This window comes from Mus caroli, chromosome X (assembly GCF_900094665.2).
Source record: "Mus caroli chromosome X, CAROLI_EIJ_v1.1, whole genome shotgun sequence".
NCBI lineage: Eukaryota > Metazoa > Chordata > Mammalia > Rodentia > Muridae > Mus > Mus caroli.
The window spans coordinates 33,826,410-33,839,423 of NC_034589.1; positions in this window are offsets into that span (position 1 = coordinate 33,826,410).

Sequence of the window (13,014 nt, forward strand, 5' to 3'; positions counted from 1 at the left end):
TTCCAGTGATGGCCGACTAGGCCATATTTTGATACATATGCAGCTAGAGTCAAGAGCTCCGGGGTACTGGTTAGTTCATAATGTTGTTCCACCCATAGGGTTGCGGATCCCTTCAGCTCCTTCGGTACTTTTTCCAGCTCCTCCATTGGGGACCCTGTGATCCATTCACTAGCTGACTGTGAGCATCTACTTCTGCGTTTGCCAGGCCCCGGCATAGTCTCACAAGAGACAGCTATCTGTGATCTCAACAAGACTTTTAACATCAAGGGGTGTTGGATTTTGTCAAAGGATTTTTCAGCATCTACTGATAGTGTCAATTTTTCTTTTTTTATTAGATATTTTCTTCATTTACATTTCAAATGCTATCCTGAAATTCTCCTATAACCCCCCCCCCCCCGCACTGCTACCCAACCCACTCACTCCCACTTCCTGGCCTTGGCATTTCCCTGTACTGGGGTATATAATCTTCGCAAGACCCAGGAACTCTCATCCCATTGATGGCCAACTAGGTCATCCTCTGCTACATATGAAACTAGAGAAAGAAGCTCTGGGGGGTACTGGTTAGTTCATATTGTTGTTCCTCCTATAGGGGTGTAGACACGTTTAACTATTTGGGTACTTTCTCTAGCTCCTTCATTGGGTGCACTGTGTTCCATCCAATAGATGACTGTGAGCATCAAGTTCTGTATTTGCCAGGCACTGGCATAGCCTCACAAGAGATAGCTATATCAGGGTCCTGCCAGCAAAATCTTGCTGACATACGCAATAGTATCTGTGTTTGTTGGTTGAATATGGGATGGATCCCTGGATGGGGCAGTCTCTGGATGGCTCTTCCTTCTGTCTCAGCTCCGAACTTTGTCTCTGTAACTCTTTCCATTTGTATTTTCTTCCCCATTCTAAGAAGGAACAAAATATCCACCCTTTGGTATTCTTTCTTCTTAAGTTTCATGTGTTTTATAAATTGTATCTTGGGTATTCTAAGTTCCTGAGCTAATGTCTACTTATCAGTGAGTGCATACCATGTGTGTTCTTTGGTGATTGGGTTACCTCACTCAGGATGATATCCTTCAGATCCATCCATTTGCCTAAGAATTTCATAAATTCATTGTTTGTAATAGGTGAGTAGTATGAATGTACCATATTTTCTGTATCCATTCCTCTGTTGAGGGACATCTGGGTTCTTTCTAGTTTATGGCTATTGAAAATAAGGCTGCTATGATCATAGCAGAGCATGTGTCCTTATTACAAGTTGCAACATCTTCTGGATGAATGCCCAGGAGAGGTATTGCTAGATCTTCCCGTAGTACTATGTCCAATTTTCTAAGGAACCCCCAGAATGATTTCCAGAGTGGTTGTACCAGCTTGCAATCTCACTAGCAATGGAGGAGTTTTTGTCTTTCTCCAGCTCCTTGCCAGCATCTGCTGTCACCTGAATTTTTACCTATTCTGACTGGTGTGAGGTAGAATCTAAGGGTTGTAGTGATTTGCATTTCCCTGATGATTAAGGATGCTGAACATATTTTTCAGGTGCTTCTCAGCCACTCTGTATTCCTCAGTTGAGAATTCTTTGTTTAGCTCTGTACCCCATTTTTAATAGGGTTATTTGATTTTCTAAAATCCAGCTTCTTGAGTCCTTTGCATACATTGAATATTAGTTTCCTTTCAGATTTAGGATTAGTAAAGATCAGTTCCCAATCTGTTGGTGGCCTTTTTGTCTTATTGACAGTGGTTTTTTTGCCTTACAGAAGCTTTGCAATTTTATGAGGCCCCATTTGTTGATGCTCCATCTTATAGCAGAAACCATTGCTGTTCTGTTCAGGAAATTTTCTCATGTGCCCATAACTTCAAGGCTTTTTCCCACTTTCTCTTCTATGAGTTTTATTGTCTCTGGTTTTGTGTGGAGTTTCTTGATCCATTTACACTTGAGTTTTGTACTAGGAAATAAGAATGGATCAATTTGCATTCTTCTATATGATAACCACCAGTTGAGCCAGCACCATTTATTGAAAATGCTATCTTTTTTCCACGGGATGTATTTAGCTCCGTTGTCAAAAATCACGTGACCATAGATGTGTGGGTCTTCAATTCTATTCTATTGATGTACCTGTCTGTCATTATACCAGTACCATGCAGTTTGCATCACAATTGATCTGTAGTATAGCTTTAGGTCAGGAATGGTGATTCTACCAGAGGTTCTTTTATTGTTGAGAATAGTTTTTGCTGTCCTAAGTTATTTACTATACCAGATGAATTTGCAAATTTCCCTTTCTAACTCTGTGAAGAATTGAGTTGGAATTTTGGTGGGTATTGCATTGAATCTGTAGATTCCTTCTGGCAAGATAGCCATTCTTACTATATTAATCCTGCCAATCCATGAGCTTGCAAGACCTTTCCATCTTCTGAGATCTTTTTTCAGAGACTTGAAGTTCTTATCATACAGATCTTTCACTTCCTTTGTTAGAGTCACACAAAGGTATTTTTTATTATTTGTGACTATTGTGAAGGGTGTTATTTCCCTAATTTCTTTCTCAGTCTGTTTATCTTTGTGTAGACAAAGGCCACTGATTTGTTTGAGTTAATTTTATATCCAGCTACTGCACTGAAGCTGTTTATCAGGTTAAAGAGTTCTCTGGTGGAATTTTTATATATATTATCATATTATCTGCAAATAGTGAAATTTTTACTTCTTCCTTTCCAATTTGTATCCCCTTATTCTCCTTTTGTTGTCTAATTGCTCTGGCTAAGATTTCAAGTACCATATTGAATAGGTAGGGAGAAAGTGGGCAGCCTTGTCTATTCCCTCAATTTAGTGGGATTGCTTCAAGTTTCTCTCCATTTAGTTTTATGTTGACTACTGGTTTGCTGTATATTGCTTTTATTATGTTTATGTATGGGCCTTGAATTCTGGATCATTCCAAGACTTTTATCATGAATGGGTGTTCAATTTCGTCAAATGTTTTCTCAACATTTAATGAGATAATCATGTGGTTTTTGGCTTTGAGTTTATTTATACAGTATATTACATTGATGGATTTGCATATTTTAAACCATCCCTACCTTCATCTCTGGGATGAAGCCTAATTAATCATGATGGATGATCGTTTTGTTGTGCTCTTGGATTCGGTTTGGGAGAATTTTATTGAGTATTTTTGTGTCAATATTCATAATGGAAAGTGGTCTGAAGTTCTCTTTCTTTGTTGTGTCTTTATGTGGTTTAGGGATCAAAGTAATTGTGGTTTCCTAGAATGAGTTGGGTAGAGTGCCTCTGTTTTGTGGAATAATTTGAGGAGTATTTGATTTAGGTCTTCTTTGAAGGTCTGATAGAGCTCTGCACTGAACCCATCTGGTCCTGAAGGAGCTAAAACCATCCAGTGGAAAAATGACAGCATTTTCTACAAATTCTGTTCTTCAGGCTATCTTCTGTTATATTTGTTGAACGATTACTTTCTTGCTTTTTCTAGGGTTTAATTTCCCTCCTTGTATTGGAGTTTTCCCTTTATTATCCTTTGAAGGGCTGGATTCATAGAAAGATATTGTGTGAATTTGTTTTTGTCATGGAATACTTTGGTTTCTCCATCTATGATAATTGAGACTTGTGCTGGGTATAGTAGCCTTGGCTGGCATTTGTCTTCTCTTAGGGTCTGTATAACATCTCTTCAGGATCTTCTGGCTTTCATAGGGGCTGGCATTTGTCTTCTCTTAGGGTCTTTATAACATCTCTTCAGGATCTTCTGGCTTTCATAGGGGCTGGCATTTGTCTTCTCTTAGGGTCTTTATAACATCTCTTCAGGATATTCTGGCTTTCATAGTTGCTGGTGAGAAATCTGGTGTAATTGTAATAGGTTTGTCTTTATATGTTACTTGAGCTTTTTCCCTTACTGCTTTTAATAGTCTATCTTTATTCAGTGTGCTTGTTGTTGTGATTATTATGTGTGAGGAGAAATTTTTGTTCTGGTCCAGTCCATTGGAAGTTCTGTAGGCTTCTTGTATGCTCATCAGCATCTCTTTCTTTAGGTTAGGGAAGGTTTCTTCTCTAATTTTGTTGAAGATATTTACTGGCTATTTAAGTTGAAAATCTTCATTCTCAACTATACACTATTATCCTTATGTTTGGTCTTCTCACTGTGTCCTGGATTTCCTGGACTTTTTAGGTTAGGATATTTTTTGCATTTTGCATTTTCTTTGATTGTTGTGTCCATGTTTTCTATGGTATCTTCTGCCCTGAGTTTTTTTCTTCCATCTCTTGTATTCTGTTGCTGATGCTCGCATCTATCGTTCCTGATTTCTTTCCTAGGATTTCTATCTCCAGAGTTGTCTCCCTTTAGATTTTCCTTATTGTTTCTACTTCCATTTTTAGATCTTGACTGGTTTTGTTCAATCCATCACCTGTTTTGTTTTCTCATAATTCTTTAAGGAATTTTTGTGCTTCCTTTTTAAGTACTTCTACCTGTTTAGCAGTGTTCTCCTGTATTTATTTATATGAGTTATTAATGCCCTTCTTAAAATCCTCTACCACCATCATGAAATATGGTTTTAAATCTGAATCTTGCTTTTGGTTGTGTTAGGGTATCCAGGAATCTCTGTGTTGGGCGTAGTGGGTTCCGATGATGCCGAGTGGTCTTGGTTTCTGTTAGTAAGATTCTTTAGTTTGCCTTTCACCATCTGGTGATATTAGATTTTATAGCTGGTTCTGGCTGGAGCTTGTTCCTCCTGTGATTCTGTTAGCCTCTTTCAGCACTCTTGGGAGTCTAAATCTCTCCTGAGTACCAGTGATCAAAGCACTCTCTGTAGGCAAGCTCTCCTCTTGCAGGGAAGATTCACAGAGGTCTGGGTCTCAGCTCTGCCTCCTGGCTGAAGATGAAGTCCTGAAGGGCCCCTGTCCAAGAAGCTCTGTTGCTTCTGTAGCCCGAAGGTATCCCCTGGTCTTTGAGAGAGCCGGGATACAAGATGCTGATCTTGCCTGAGTCCCAGGATCAGAGCCCTCCCTGGAGGCAGACTTTCCTCTGGAGGGGAAGGTTCACAGAGTTCTGGATCTCAGCTTTGCCTCCTGGCTGAGGGTGAAGACCCGAAGGGCCCCTGACCAAGAAGCTTTGTTGCTTCTGAGGCTCATGTGTTCTCCTGTGGGGATTAGTCACTGAGTGGCAGGTTTATAAAATCATGATCTCACCTGAGTCCAGGGGTCAGAGCCCTCCCTGGAAGCTGACTCTCCTCTGGCAGGGAAGGTGAGCAGAGGTCCATTTTTTCTTTCAGTTTGTTTATATTGTGGATTACATTTATGGATTTTCATATATTAAGCATTTTTGCATCTATGTGATGAAGCCTACTTGATCATTGTAAATGATGCATTTGGTGTTTTGTTCTTAGATTTGGTTTTCAAGAATTTTATTGAGTATTCTTGCTTCAGTGTTCATAAGCAGAATTGTTCTGACACACTCCTCCATTATTGAGTCGTTATGTAGTTTAGGTATCAGGGTGACTGTGGCCCCATGAAATTAGCAAGTCTCACAAGTTGATTGAAATAACCCCTTGTATCTTATTAGATCACCATGTGTTAAGGTTGGACTTCAATATCAACAGCAACAACAGAAAGACCTCATACTCATGGAAACCCAACAACTTGGTCAGGGGTGAAATAAAAGACTTTCTAGAATTGAATATAAATGAAGGCACAACATACCCAAAATTATTCAACACAATGAAAGCAGTGATAAGAGGAAAATTCATAGGACTAAGTACCTCCATCAAGAATTTAGAAGTTCTCATATCAGCAATTTTAAAGTAAATTTTCTAGAGAAAGCTCTAGAAAGTAAGAATTTCTAACACCAAAGATGATTAGAAGGCAGGGAATAATCAAAATCAGGCCTCAAATCAGTAAAACAGAAACAAAGAGAATACAAATAATCAACAAAACAAGAGCTGGTTCTTTGAGAAAATCAGCATACCAACAAATCCTTAGCCAAACTAACTAAGAGGCACAGAGACAGTATCTAAATTAACAAATCAGAAATAAAAAGGGAGATATAATGGAGACTGAGAAAATTCTAAAAGTCATTAGGTCTTATTTTAAAAGCTGGTGCTCCAGAAAACTGATAAATCTAAATAAAATGGATGATTTTCTAGATAGACAGCACTTAAAGTTAAATGAAGCTCAAAACAAAACAAAAAAAAACAAAAGTTTAAACAGTCCTATAACCTAAGAAAATATAAGTAGTCATTAAAAGTCTGCAAACTAAAAACAGCCCAGGATCAGATGCTTTCAGCACAGAATTCTACCATACTTTCAAAGAAGGGCTAATATCAATACTACTCAAACTATACCACAAACTAGGAACATATGGATATTCCTTTTATACTGAACCAGAAATTGAAAATTTCTAGTGATCATTTACCATTTTGATTACTCTGGATTTTACCTTTATAATATAAATATTTCTTTTAAAATATCCATGGTTTATTTTATAATCTTTGTTTAATTAGTCATTATTATTATAAGTCTATTTGCCTCTTTAATTATAGATTCTATTAGGTATTTTATCATATTTATTATTGCTGTCCTGATGTTCTTGGCTATTACACTTTTCATGAAAAAATATGTGGTAGTTTTGATAAGAATGGCCCCCACAGATTCATATGTCTGAATTCTTGGCCATATGGAGTAGCACTATTAAGAGGTGTGGCCTTGTTGGAGCAAATGTACCACTGTTTAAGTGAACTTTGAGGCCTATATGTTCAGGCTTTGCCATCTGCAGAAGATATTCTCCTCCTGGCTGCCTGAAGAAGACATTCTTCTGCTGCTGCCTTTGGATCAAGGTATAGAAATTTAGGCTTCTCTAGCACCATGTCTGCCTGCATGCTGCCATGATAATAGATTGAACCTCTGAAAATCTAAGTGAGCTCCAATGATATGGTTTCCTTTGTAAGAGTTGCCTTGGTTATGGGGTCTCTTCAAAGCAGTGCAACTTTAAATAGGACAGACAGGTTTTGATTTACACTGGTCTTCTTCTAAGTGGCTTATAATTGTTATTGCTATGTGAACATAGATGATATATTGTGATGTGTATAAATAATATCTCCCTATTTCTGGAACTTAGTACTTCTACTTGTTTCTTTTCTTAACGATATTGATAAAAATTCTTGGATAAAATTCTGTGAGCTCTAATTGCCATACAATGTGTACACAGTGATTCTGCTTCTTGAGCCATGCAACCTTAAACAAGCATGCATGTCAGTCTTTTTGACCATTACAGATTATCATAGTTTTAAGGCTGTCTTTTCCTATCTGTTTTTGACATTTCTTTTCTGCTCATAGCTGCCCTGTATGTATTAGTATTACATGCAGCTGTTAGGTTTCACTAAATGGAAGTTGTTTGTTCTACTATTTTCAACAACTCCCTGGGGCATCCACAGTCTAATCTATTTAAAGTTGACTCCTTGACAAGAAAAAGGTTCCACTTTTTGAAGTCAGATGCTACTCTCCTTAGGGCAGAACATCTGTGTTATGAAGCAGTAGCTAAAGTAAACAGATATAGAAACCGCTACCACCAGCTGCATGTGTGCATCTTGCACAAAACATGTTCAAGAAGGCTACAACATACTGGCATTCCTCAGCTTATGAACCTCCCTGGAGTAGCTCTTACATCTCAACAACCTGAGGGAGATAACATTACATTCTACAGTCATCAACCCTATGTTCTTTTACTTTTTTCCAAGTTTTTGTGTTAAGATACCAGGAGGTAGGATCATTGGTGCTGCTTTGCTCTTCTCACACATAATATATAGACACACAAGTTCATAGAGAAGAAAGTTTTGAAAATATAACACTTTGATTATCATTAGCTGTTTTAATAAGTGAAAATACTCCCACCACTCCAGGATTTAGCAACCTCTCAACTGGCATGTATGGAGATAGAACAGGCAAAGGACTGAAGAGAGTTCACAACTATCAGTCTAGAATATGAATTTTCATATTCTAGGCTTATGAATTGGCAGAGGGAGAGGGTTTGAGTAAGGGCTGAGGGAATAGGATGGACTTACCCAGAAAGATACTCATCCATAAAGAGGGTTCTCATGCCTGTGGACCCGTGCCTTGAAACTAGGTCTTCTTGAGAATCAGTATGTTCACAAATGGAACAATGCTATGCCAGGAAAGCTTTGTGAAGGAAAGTGGTAATAAATACATTTGTGATCTTATTAGATTAATCGCAAATAAATTGATGCTCCACTTGCATAAATTAAGAAGTATTAATAACATTGTAAATGATTTGGGTTAGCACCATCAGATATTTGGATTATTTTGGTTATTTATTGACACTATGTCTTTGAAATTTTCAGTTGAGATTAGAAATGAATAGGAATCTAAAGTGGTTTAGAGAGAGTTGACACACAGAAAACACAACATGTGAAGTTCCTGGAGGTTCTTCAGTATCACTGAGAGAAAATATCTCAAATAAACATTTTATAAGTTCAACCAATTTAAAGGCAGCAACAAATGGCTTTCCTCTCCTTTTACTGAACTGGAAAAGAGATCAAATTTAATGGTAGGAGGCTAATATGCTTATATGTTTCAAAATAGTGTACCGTAGAAGTCCTTCAGGTTTCTGATGCCATAAATGTGTTTCAAAGTAGGAAATACAGCTGCCAAAATGTTTATCATAAAACAAATAGAAACATATAGACTTCAGACAAATGGTAATAAAAATTAGCGTATGAGATAGTAAGAGATCAAACACATACAAATATCTTTAAAATTGTTCAAAATATTGTTTCTCAAAAAAAATTGATAGTAAAGATATCAAAACATAGAATTTGATTTAACTGTACTTCCAAAGCCATTATCCTGACATTCTGTGCTAATTCCAAGGAGAACATCACATTCAACTTAGTTTTGCATCTTTTCACTTCAAACATTTGTTTTAACTTTGTGCGAAAATACTTCATTCTTTGGCTAGCAATGAGTAATATCAGCTTTCAGAGTTCACCTGGAAGCAGCTACCCGTGGAGGAGCAGGCTCTGAAATAGATGCTCTAAATGTTGCAGTATTTGTACAAAGAAAATGGTCACAAAATACTAAGAAGACCAACATGAATTTGAGAACAAAATCAACTTCAAAGAATATATTTTCTTAATCTAAGTTCCCATGTTATATTTTAAACTAAACTATTTCTCATTCTTAGCAGAATAAACTCCAAATAAAAATGTGTGGGTATGGTGTACATTGTTTTCTCTCTAGCTTTTTTATGCTATTCTGATACAAATATTTGTTGACATTTCCCCCACAAAACCTAATGTGTCTTATTGGTGCAATTTATTTAGCATTTTAAACACCATAAGATTACATTTCTATATTGCATATGTATTTATAGTGGACAATTATAATGTTTTAAAGGCTATTTGTTTTGAAGCAATCTATTCTCCTCTTTTGACTTAAGATGACCTTAATGTATCAACAAATGTATATCCCTATAGGAGCAAAAAGCACTTAGGAAGCACTGAGTAATGTAAATTGCATACTGAATCCACACAGCACTGTATTTCATTTTATATTTTTGATGGGTATATGTTAAAAACTAAAAATATGCCAAGATAAGATTTATAAAAGGCTTTCTTATGACATTATCAAGGGATGACAGCTATTCCATGAAGCTATTTTGAGATTCCAGCAATAAATGGCAAATGTAAAATGCACCAAGTTAGAGCTAAACCAAGGCCTCTGTACAATAAATTTGTTCACAATTAAAAGTCAGCTATTGGATGGATCACAGGACTCCCAATCGAGCAGCTAGAGAAAGTTCCCAAGGAGCTAAAGGGATCTGCAACCCTATAGGTGGAACAACAATATGAACTAACCAGTACCCCCAGAGCTCGTGTCTCTAGCCGCATATGTATCAGAAGATGGCCTAGCTGGCCATTAGTGGAAAGAGAGGCCCATTGGTCATGTAAACTTTATATGTCTCAGTATAGGGAAATACCAGGGGCAAGAAGTGGGAGTGGATGGGTAGGGGAGTGTGGCGGGGAGCAGGTGGGGGACTTTTGGGATAGTATTGGAAATGTAAATGAAGAAAATACCTAATAAAAATAATAATAATAAAAAGAAAGAAAGAAAAAATGCATAGGAGCTAAACTTGTTGAAAATTTGTTTTCAGGATTCTAGGTAATAAGTCTGTAAATATCTACATGCTTCTTATGTGTGATTAACTTAAAGATCCTCAAACATAGTGGTGTAGATGTGGTCCCAAATGTAAAAATCCATAATATTTTATTTAAAAGTATAGCGTTACCGTGTATTTCTCGCTGATCATAATGAATAAGCTTGCCCTTGTTTCTTTTGATGGTTTCAAATATTATTTGTTAAAGACTCTGTTTGACAAAATAAAAAATCTTGTTTCCTATGTTCAAATTGAAGCCATAGCTCTTATCATTTAACTTACTTAGTAAAGGTCATGCACTTAAAAATCTCTCTCAGACGGATAATCATCTCTGAATAGTGTCACATCATGATTTCTCTCTTGTATTTGAAATACCACAAGCATAAATAAGATATTTATAAATTATTGTAAACATTCTAATTCTCATATTATAGTTTGATACCTTTTTCTGATTATGAGAGGTCATTGTATTGTATATACTATAAAAAAGTATCAGGTCCTTTTACAAAGTTACTGCTTATACTATCTCTGCATTTAATATTGCAATGTTTTACAAATACTTTAAAGCTATTTCTAGAAGTAAAATCAGCAGATTTTAGTTAACAGGTGTTAGAAATTATCAAGGCCATTATAAACTAATTACTTACCAAACATCATTTTAACAGCAAAGTATTCAGAAATAATTTTCACATTTATATTATTAATTACACACTTAGAATTTTTTTGCATCTAAATATGTAAAAGTATTTTTTCTAAACACACTTTCTGATCCCCTGAGCATTCAATCACATATTGTGACACCTGATTCCAGCTGCACAGCAAATGAATAAATGGAAAATTGTGGTTGCTCCTCATTCTTAATGTTCCTCGCACAATGTTCCCATGAGATTTGGTCAGTAATCTATAAAACAAAAAAGTACAATAACCAACAACACATAACAGTATCACATTACTTTCTCCTTCAAGATTTATAAAGCTCACACCTACATTTTTCATTTTGCAAACTACACGTTAATTCCAATGTGTATCTATGATTAATATAACTTGAATGTATTTATCGCAGCACATAAGTAGTTCAAGAGTAATTTACCCTTAATCTGTCCAGATTTGACATAACAATCTAAGAGCAATAAGCAGACTTGTAGGGAAGAAATAGCAAATTTCTATGTTATACCAGAAAAGATACCTCTGGGAATTCTATTTCACTTTATCATACAAGAATTCTGTGTCAAATGATAAACTCCATTGATTAACTTCCCGCAGAACCTTGCTGAAAATTAATATGTAGACACATACAGGCTTATCTATAAAGAATGTTATGATCAATAGCCTGACATGGATTGACAAGTTGGTAGTATTGTACCTAGTATATAATTTATTCTCTTACAACATTGATGAAAACCACATTGATGTCTGCAAAGTTCCCTTATTAAAAGAATTTTAAAACAAAAATATATTCTCAATATGTACATACAAAGTTAAAAATGCATCTTCTTAAAATTTTCCACCTGAAGAGATATACCTTTCAGCTTCCATCTTTTAAAACTCATGTCTGTGTGTGGTTATTGGTGACAGAGAGCTTGATTAGCATATGGGAGGAATACGGTTCTAAAATAAGCAGTGTCAAAATGAAACTAAAGTAAGATTTAAGAAAATAAAGCTACATTTTATTAGGAGGCTGAATTTTTTTTTCTTATTTTTCAATTCTTTTTACAATGGTTTCTGATGATCATGGGATTAAAGCCTATGCCTTCAGGCATTCTAGCCACACATTCTGCTGCTGGACCGCATTCCCAGCCTTATGGTTACTTTTCATTTTGAGACTGCATCTTACTAAGTCACCCAGGCTTGCCTAGAACATATTTTCTAACCCAGGTTGACCTTGAATTCGTGGTTTTCCTACCTCAATGTCCTAAGGAGATAGAATTATAGGCCTGACTCGTGAGGCTAAGTTAACTAGCTGTTTTTCAGGTGGTCTGAATGTATATAGGTATGTGGGGACATATATGTATATGCTGACCAATAAACAACCTCCTCTAAATATTTAATTTTGGGGCGATGCAGGATTGCTTCTACAAATAAACATGATCTTTTGCTACTTAAAAAAAACACTAGTTTTTTTTTTATGAACTTCATAAAATGAGATAATTGTACAGAAAATGAGGCTTGTTTAGAGGTGGAAAACTTATCTGCTAAGGGTGAAATTTTACATGAAAAATGAAAAAGATGATTGGTCAGAATGTATTTTATTCTATCATATAGAAAGGTAGATAATCAATGTTTGGATAAGGACTACTACTAAATTAAGAAAGATTTTTCAAAGAAAAATATAAATATATATTCAAAATTTTCTGGTGTTTAAACATTATATATAATACAAAATAAATTATTCTTTATAATATCACACACATACAGACACACACAAACACACACACACACACACACACACATATGCCCTTAGTCTAGATATAACATGCTTGGTATTTTATTGGCAGCATATGCTATCAGAATCAAACAAGAAAATGGAAAAAAATACTTTTTTAATTAAATAAGTGAAATTGTCATTTTTTTTTTACTGATATACACATAGAAATTAGGAAACTGTACAAGTTAAAATTCTGTAGTTAGAGAGTATCTCAGCTTCCTGTATAATCAGGAGGAACTGAGTTGTCCAGCCATTCATTATTGTACCTAGCACTGTTCATGACTGGGAAAGAACATTGATTGCTTTCCTTCCATGAAAATATGATTTTTACAGCATGATTAAATGTAACTAGCAGAAATGAGGTGTTAAGATTAGGACCATCTAGAGACTGACGTATCCAGGGATCCACCCCATAATCAGCTTCCAAACGCTGACACCATTGCA